This window comes from Myotis davidii, unplaced genomic scaffold, assembly GCF_000327345.1.
Source record: "Myotis davidii unplaced genomic scaffold, ASM32734v1 scaffold238, whole genome shotgun sequence".
NCBI classification, from domain to species: domain Eukaryota; kingdom Metazoa; phylum Chordata; class Mammalia; order Chiroptera; family Vespertilionidae; genus Myotis; species Myotis davidii.
The window spans coordinates 9182826-9191470 of record NW_006293779.1 but is presented as its reverse complement, the minus strand read 5'-3'; the positions used below and the strand labels follow the sequence as shown (position 1 = coordinate 9191470).

General features: G+C 40.9%; 1 long non-coding RNA gene across 2 annotated transcripts in view; it reads left to right on the top strand.

Annotated features, from left to right (window-relative positions):
* LOC102762829 overlaps positions 1-7118 on the top strand; it is an 8364-nt gene extending 1246 nt beyond the window's left edge. Inside the window, exons 2-4 of one of the 2 annotated variants that reach the window (XR_001514528.1) lie at positions 416-516; positions 6107-6790; positions 6902-7118. This is a non-coding gene — a long non-coding RNA (uncharacterized LOC102762829). Of the gene's footprint in view, positions 1-415; positions 517-6106 lie in introns of both variants that reach the window. The other variant, XR_435854.2, reaches the window with a different exon arrangement.
* Positions 7119-8645: the final 1527 nt, after the last annotated feature.

Here is an 8645-nt window from a genome sequence, read left to right as displayed (position 1 = left end):
ACAAGTATTTTTCACAATTATTTTTAATTTAATATAAATGCATATATTTATCTTGTTAATAGCTGAAGTGTTATTTACAGTTAAACGAATAGCTCTTAAATGCACAGTTTGGTGAGTTCAGACAAATGCATAATCACTCACCCCCATCAAGCTATAGAATATTTACATCATTCCAGAAAGTTCCCTGGTGACCCTTCCCACTCAGTTCTTGCCCTCCATCAGGCACCCACTTTTCTCACTTCTGTCAGCATAGATGAGCTCTGCCGGTTTTAGAACTTTATATTAATGGAAACACAGTGGGTAATCTTTTGTGTCTGGCTTTTTTTTTTTTTTTGGCTTAGCCTAATAAGGTTTAAAATTAAAATTTGGGGATTAAAGGAAGTTATCCTAATAGAAAATTCTCATTATCACTAAGGTGACTGAATGCAGAGCAGAAAGAAGGCCCATGTGTAAAAGATCCCTGGTGTGTTCCCACCTCTTGGATATTTGGCCAATAAAGCTGAAGAGGCATTTTAGGTAAGCATTACCAGAACTATCCCGTGGCCAAAGTCCAATTGTCATTGTACCTCCTGGACCCCTTCCTCAACCCCTTTGCACCTTCCTGAACCCCTTCTTGCTTTTGAAATGCATCAGTGAGGAAATAGTTCCTTCCTATACCCTGGGAAGGGATTGTAATATGAAATATTTTTAAATGCTTTTTTTTATTGATTTTTAGAGAGGGCAAGGGGAAGGAGAGAACCATCATGCTGTTCCTGCCTCAGGACTTAAGAAGAAAACTATGGAATATATTCTCCAATTTAGAAAAAAATGAAATCCCAGCTTAAACATGAAATCCTAAAATAGATTTCTTAGCATCTGTTTCAATAGAAACTAGTCCGAGCAAATATTTTCTTCCTTCCTTAAAAGTGCTTATGCATATGATGGTGCCGTGGACTGAATTTTTGTGTCCCCCTCCAAATTTATATGTTGAAGCCCTACCCCCCAATGTGATGATATTTGGAGGTGGAGCCTTTGAGAGGTAATGAGGGTTACATGATGTCATGAGAATGGGATACCATGATAGGATTAGTGCTCTTATAAGAAGAGATACTAGAGGGAATGTAGACTGGAGCAGCCTCTGTGGAAAACAGTTTGGAGTTTCCTCAAAAAATTAAAAATGGAACTGCCATTTGACCCAGTGATCCTACTTCTAGGAATATATCTCAAGAACTCAGAAACACCCATCAGAAAGAATATATGCACACCTATGTTCATAGCAGTGCAATTTACAATAGCTAAGATTTGGAAACAGCCCAAGTGTCCATCAGCAGATGAATGGATTAAAAAACAGCAGTACATCTATATAATGGAATACTATGCAGCTGTAAAAAAAGAAAGGACACTTACCGTTCGCAACAGCATGGATGGACCTAGAGAGCATTATGCTAAGCGAAATAAGCCAGTCAGAGAAAGATAAGTATCACATGATCTCACTCATATGTGGAATCTAATGAACAACATAAACTGATGAACAAAACTACACCCAAAGACATAGAAACATCGAACAGACTGTCAAACCTCAGAGGGAAGGCAAGGGAAGGTAGTGTGTGGGGGGAAGATCAACAAATGAACTCATATGCATATATGCATAACCTATAGACACAGGCAGTGGGTGGTAAAGGCTTGGCACGGAGTGGGGGGAGAGGACACAAGTATTTTTCACAATTATTTTTAATTTAATGTAAATGCATATATTTATCTTGTTACTAGCTGAAGTGTTATTTACAGTGAAGCGAATGGCTCTTAAATGCAGTTTGGTGAGTTCAGAATGCAGAATCTCAGAGGGAAGGCAGGGGAGGGTGGGTGGGTGGGAGGTAATCAACCAAAGACCTTGTATGCATAACCCATGGACCCAGACAATAGGGTGCTGAAGACCTGGGGTTGGGGGGGGATAAGAGGGGGCTAGAAGGGGTCAATGGAGAAAAAAAGGACATATGGACATATGTAATACTTTCAACAATAAAGATTTATATCTAAAAAAACAAGAGATACTAGAGAGCTCACTTGTACTCTCTCTGGGCACACAAAGAAGTGATATGAGATGTTGGCTGCCTTCAAGCCAAAGCAAAGAGGTCTTAAAATGAAACCACCTTGCTGGCATCTTGATCTTGGACTTTCCGGAACTGTGAGAAATAAATGTCTGTGTAAGCCACGCAGTCTGTAGTATTTTGTTACAGCTACCTGAGCTGACTAAGACAGGAAGTAATACGTATTAAGTACTAACTATGTGCTAGGCACGGTGCCACACTTAATCTTTGAAACAAAACTAGGAGGTAGGTATTGGTCGCTCCATTTTGCCAGGGAGGGGCTTAGCCTAATAAGGTTTAAAATTAAAATTTGGGGATTAAAGGAAGTTACCCTAATAGAAAATTCTCATTATCACTAAGGTGACTGAATGCAGGGAGGAAATAAAGCTTTGCATCACAGAGTTAAAAAGTGAATGCAGATATTATCAAATTTCCCTCCACTCCAAAGAAGCTGCACCAATGTATTCACTCACTTTATGAAAGAATATAGAGTATTGTATGGGTTCCAGGGTATAAACAGTTAGTCCTTAGGAACAGGCTTTGTGTTTAGCATTCTACCATCAGGGTTCCAGGGTATAAACAGTTAGTCCTTAGGAACTTTGAGATCTCGTCGGTAAGAGTTCACAGGCTTTGTGTTTAGCATTCTACCATCAATGTAATTCAACTATAATTTCCAATCTGTGTTTCTCAGATTCTCAAGAGAGAGAATAAGATAGGGCTAGTGTGGATCAGGCATTTACAGCTGAACTCTATGGGAAGGAAGAGGGATAAGTTCTGCGCGATGTCTACTCTCGACATACTTCCAGATGTTCATTTTAGTCACAGATGCCAGATCTGTTAGAGATCATCTAATTCAGTTCCAGCTTTCAGATGATGAAATGTGAGGAAGGTTAAGGCACAGTGTCAGCAGCAATAGTGTAAATCCAGACTCGAAGCCATACTTCCACTTCTGTCCCTTTTCCTCCCATTTCCTTGGATAGCATCACCTTTGTCTTGGTTTTTATGACCTCGGATCCATCACAAGAGGCTCTGAACTGGCCTTAAGGATCTCCTCAGCCAATGGATCCTCAATCACCACAGGAGATCTCTTCCAAACAATTATGATTGTGCCATTCTTTTAATTAAACTCAGAATCTACAATGGTTACCCACTGTCTGTAGGCCAGATTCCTCATTATCAATTCTAGTTTGTACACCTGGGAAGGGTTTATAAGAATTTGGAGGGATTTTTTACAACCTTATTTTTCTGAAAATAAGATTAAAGGATTAATTAAATACCAATTGATCTCTGAGGTTACGCTCAAGCTATAGGGTTTTTCAAGACCCTATACCCATTTGGCTTCAAGTTATCTTCCAAGCCTCATATTCTCTAACCCCTTGATATAAGCCCATTTTAATTCCTTCATAAGTTTATATATTTTGACATTAGAAATACATTTTCATATCACTTCATAAAACACAAAGTTAAATATTTAAGAGCTCAGGAGCAATGAGGCTTTTTCCACTCTTCAAACAAATTTATTAATTCAGCTCTTCATGTTCCATAAATTGTCAATGATTCGATACTTTGTTGAAAACATTCATATGCAAATATTCCACTAAGATATAAAATTTACAGACATAAAGAAGTTTATTCAGCTATAATCTTAGAATGAAATACTAAATACAAACAAATGGATAAGACAAGAATATAATAAAAAGCACTTATACTTGAAGAGTTTGATTATAAATGCCCCTAGAGATAAAATTTCATTAGAATCACTTTTTCATTTTCTTTTATGTCAAAGTCCTTTTACACAGTACATTGCTTTCTGTATAGCTGTTCTTGTTAACACCAAACTTTTCGTTCACTTTGTCTTCACAAAGGAAATCTATCTATAATGAGGACACACTTCTCAGAGAATAATGAACACAACTTTGTATTTTCCTTATGATTAAAGGTTATCCCTAACCTTTCCATTTCTTTCAAGATTATTTATTGAGTGGACATTGAACAAATTGCTGGAAATGCTCCTATACTAACTCAGTGTAGGACCTAAGTACAAGGGTGCATGCTCAGGCACATTTGGAGTGGTGGTAAATAGGTAGCTGAGTTCTGTTGACCTGGAGACAAAAAAGTGTTGCAAGTACATTGTAACTGATGTGTCTTCATATTCTTTCATTATTGCTCAACACATACCCTTTAAACTAATGTTATAATCTCCTACTTATGTCCTTTATTCATTACCAGATGTTCATTCTCTTTAAACTGTCAAAGACAAACCAAAACAAACTTGGAAAATAATAGGCCTATAGTATCCTTCCACTCTCCTACGTGAAGAACTCTAGGCTCTGTAAGGCTAAGTGATAGCCTGGACCCCCCAAATACGTGGCTGTTTGAAGTGAGGCTACATTTGTCTTCTTACTCCTAGTAGAGGCCCCTTTCAATATCTTACCTAGTTTTTCCATAAAACAGGAGAGAATTTAGTATTTTTGAGTAGGAATGGAAGAACAGGGAAAAGAAATATGTCTGCAATAAAACATATTAGCAACCTTCAAAAAATATGGTGATGGGATTAAGAAGTGCTAACTGGTAGTTACACAATCAGCATGGGGATGTAAAGCAAAGCACAGGGAAAACAGCCAACAATATTGTGATAACTACATATATGCCGAGTGGGTATTTGAATTATCAGAGGGAACCCAGCACTTTGTACACGGAGTTACGGCTGCCAGGGCCTGGCTTAGCATTTAGCTGATCCTCATTCTCACCAGAACTCCCTTCTAAGCCTGGATAACTTCACATAATGCTGGAAACCACTCTACGAAGATCTGCCTCTTGACCTCTGCAGGGCAGCTGGAGGCTTCTGTTGACACCCCTACTCAGTGGAAGGTCAATGCAAATCTGCAAAGCACAGTCCCTCTATCACCACCTGCTCTAGGTTGCTTTCTCTCAGATTTAATTGCCTGAAATTTAGTGTCTGTAATAAGAACTCAGGGGTAATATCACACACCTCTGGAATCCCTCCACTGATGATGGGCTGTGCCCTGCAAGTGATAGTAGCAGGATGTGGCCAATTAGGAGTGCAGGGTTTTCTGGGCACTGCCAGGATCTTACAGAGAATGTCGTGCTGTTCACACTCCCGTGGAGCTGGGCCGATTTCACAATGTTTCACACCCTGTTGTAATCTACCGCCTGCCTCGGACCCGTTCAAGTGTGCTTTGATGTTTTATGTGCTAAGTTGCCAAAATTTAAGATTTAAACATCAAATGAAGAAATCCACATTCCCCCCTTTTATTCTGTAAGATTTAATGTGTTAGTTTTATTTTTAATCTGAACAAAGTGTATTGTGCTGGGGTTATGAAAGTGTTTTCCTTTTTTTTTAATAGTTCACATAATTTGACATTTTTTTCTTCAATGAAAATTTATTATATTTATGACTCAGAGAAATGTTTTAAAGAACCCGGCAGGTGTAGCAGGGATTGGTAGGCCTCTGAGGGGCTTCGTGATATTGGATTGTAAGTCACTTCGTCACCTCTACAATGAAGTGAAATGCGGGCTTCCAGGTTGTTGCCCACATTGAAGTTTACGACTCCAGGAAAGATCTGAATTCATCAGCATTTAGAAATGGATCTCTAGGGCAGCGGTTCTCAACCTGTGGGTCGCGACCATCGGAAAACACATATAGCATATCAGACATATTTACATGACGATTCATAACAGTAGCAAAATTACAGTTATGAAGAAGCAATGAAAATAATTTTATGGTTGGGGGTCACCACAACATGAGGAACTGTATTAAAGGGTCGTGGCATTAGGAAGGTTGAGAACCACTGCTCTAGGGCCTGAGAGGTGATTTTGGTATTAGTTTTATTGTAGAAAATACCCAGATTTGGAACCAAAATGCTCCAAGAAATCTCCCCTGGAGGAGTTGAAGGGAAGACAGGTGGTTCTCCCGATGGGGAGGGGCTGGGAGATGTTATTCACCCCCCCCTGGTTTCTGCATCTTTGGTGCCTTCCTCACTGTGACTAACTAATATGCTCTTTGTTCTCTGTTCCAGAGTCAGAGACAGCCCTGCCACGCGGCGCACAGGTTTATAGCTCCGGGCAAAGGTTTCAACAAATACGAACTCTTCACTCCAAAGTCTCCTCTCTGTGTGCTCCTGACCTAAGAACAGTGCATTCCTGTCTGTGGGCTCTAATCCCTGGAGCCTGAGCAGCAGGGCAGGAGGAGTTCCGAAAGGCCTTCTCATTGCTCTGGAGATAAGGACCAGCTCAGCAGGCCAGTGCTTCCTGGGACACCCATGGACGTTCTCTCTCTTTTTTTTCAAACTGATGATTGTGTCTGCACTGACACAGGCAGTGTCTGTGATAACTGAGGAGGTAAATGGATGGATCATAACCCACAGATTTGGTGAAAACACATTTCTTATCTAGGATTAGGTCTGATGATCTGGAACCTGCAAGGAACATAATAAAGTTTCTGATTACCTATCTGGGATCTGGGTACATGACCTGGGACATAAATCAGAATCTCCCATAACTGTACTGCCCTGCCCCATGCCCCACCGCTCCCATGAAGCTTGGCCACAGGGAAGGTGCTTGAATTCTTTCTGGCCCTAAAGATGTCTCTGAGCAGTCTGTTTCTTTAGCATCTCGCATATAAGTATGGCGGACACAGCAGAGAAAGCTCACCTGGGGCCCGACTACAGTGCCATCAGACAGACATCTGGATTGAAGCCACTGTAAGGACTGAACACATGCCAGTGAGCAGTTTTGTATAGAGCATTCATTTTGGAGTTCAGCCCCAATACTGGTGAAACTCAGTATTATATTTCAATCTGATTTACCACCAGGTTTTGTGGCGGAGTTCAGCTCTGGCGCTAACCTTTGAATGAATCACCTAATCTGGAAAGGGGCCAATTGGCCTATGGAACACATGAAAATGAAACACGATTCCCAGAGTGGGAAAGTATGTCTGCCTTCCAATCTCTGATAAGAGTCCCTGGAAAACTGAAAACCACACAAATGCTAATAGTGCCTGGGTTCTTGAGAAGTTCACTGTCTAGTGGGAAAAACAGATAAAAAAAAAAATAAGAATCTTGCCTGGCTGGTGTGACTCAGTGGTTGAGCATTGACCTATGAACCAGGAGCTCACTGTTGGATTCCCAGTCAGGGCACATGCCTGGGTTGCAGGCTCAATCCTCAGTAGGGGGCCTGCAGGAGGCAGCTGATCATCATTCCCTCTCATCATTGATGTTTCTATCTCTCTCTCCCTCTACCTTCTACTCTGAGGTTAAAAAAAAAAAAAGATTCTCAAAAAATAACTTAAGTGTTCCTTTGAGTGTGTGCCCAGGGTGCTGTCAGAACTCAGAAGAGGGACACCCCATGCAGCCAGACTGTGAGGGCCAGGGAAGGCTGCCACTATGTCGATGATGAGAAATTCAGAGTCAGTTGATGTATCTTGTCTTGAAGATGACACTTGTCCTCCGAATAAGTTAGATTCTTCCCAGAACTGTTCCAAAGCGCTTAGCTTTCCTCACAAAAGCTCTATGTATTTATTCATTTGCATCCTCAGTGAATGGAAGAAAGGTCGGAAATACGTCAGTGCTTCAGACACAGGCCAGTGTCCCTTCTCACCTATGGCCCACTGCCTTGTCTGTGAAATGAGTCCCTGAATTAATATTCCTCCCTAGACATTTTTTTCTTTAGAGAGCCAGTTCTTTCCTGTCTTACAAACTGGGCCCTTACTTAATAATTTTACATAATTCTAAACAGATCTCTATCTAACCACTTAAACAAGCTTTTTAACTCCATGCAACATGATTTCTTCTGGATGATAAAAGCATAATTGCCTTAATGTTTTTTTTTGGTTTAACATTATACAAAATTTTGCCTCACTAGATATTTGCAATTTGCCCTTCCCCGTCTTCTGCATACTTTGCTGAGTTCTGAATAGTACATGCTGAGACAGCATAATCTGACATTAGTATCAGGTCTGGTTTTGCAACTAAGAACCTACAAACATAATCACTTCCTCTAAGGCAGTGGTTCTCAACCTTCTGGCCCTTTAAATACAGTTTCTCATGTTGTGACCCAATCATAAAATTGTTTTCATTGCTACTTCATAACTGTAATGTTGCTACTGTTATGAATCATAATGTAAATATCTGATATGCAGGATGGTCTTAGGTGACCCCTGTCAAAGGGTCGTTCGACCGCCAAAGGGGTCGAGACCCACAGGTTGAGAACCGCTGCTCTAAGATTTTGAGGCCACATACTCAAAAATGGAAGAATGGGCTCTACCTGGGCTATTTGGAGAGTTAGAGGCCCTAAACGTCAACACCGTCTAATTGTTGTTGATCTCCCATGGCTTAGCACGTCCATCCAGGACAGGGTCTGACCAGCCTGACTCATTACAAAATTAGGCTGGCTCTGGGAATGCTCTTATCCCTTTGCCTTTTCTCGTTGGCCATGTTCACGTGTCCATTATTCCTCTAGAGAGGCCGAAGGGGCTCAGAAATGACAAGGAGGCCCTTTCCACCCCAGGCTGGGTTATAAAAGGAGTATCTGTCAGCTGTGTGCTCTGAGAATGGGGTG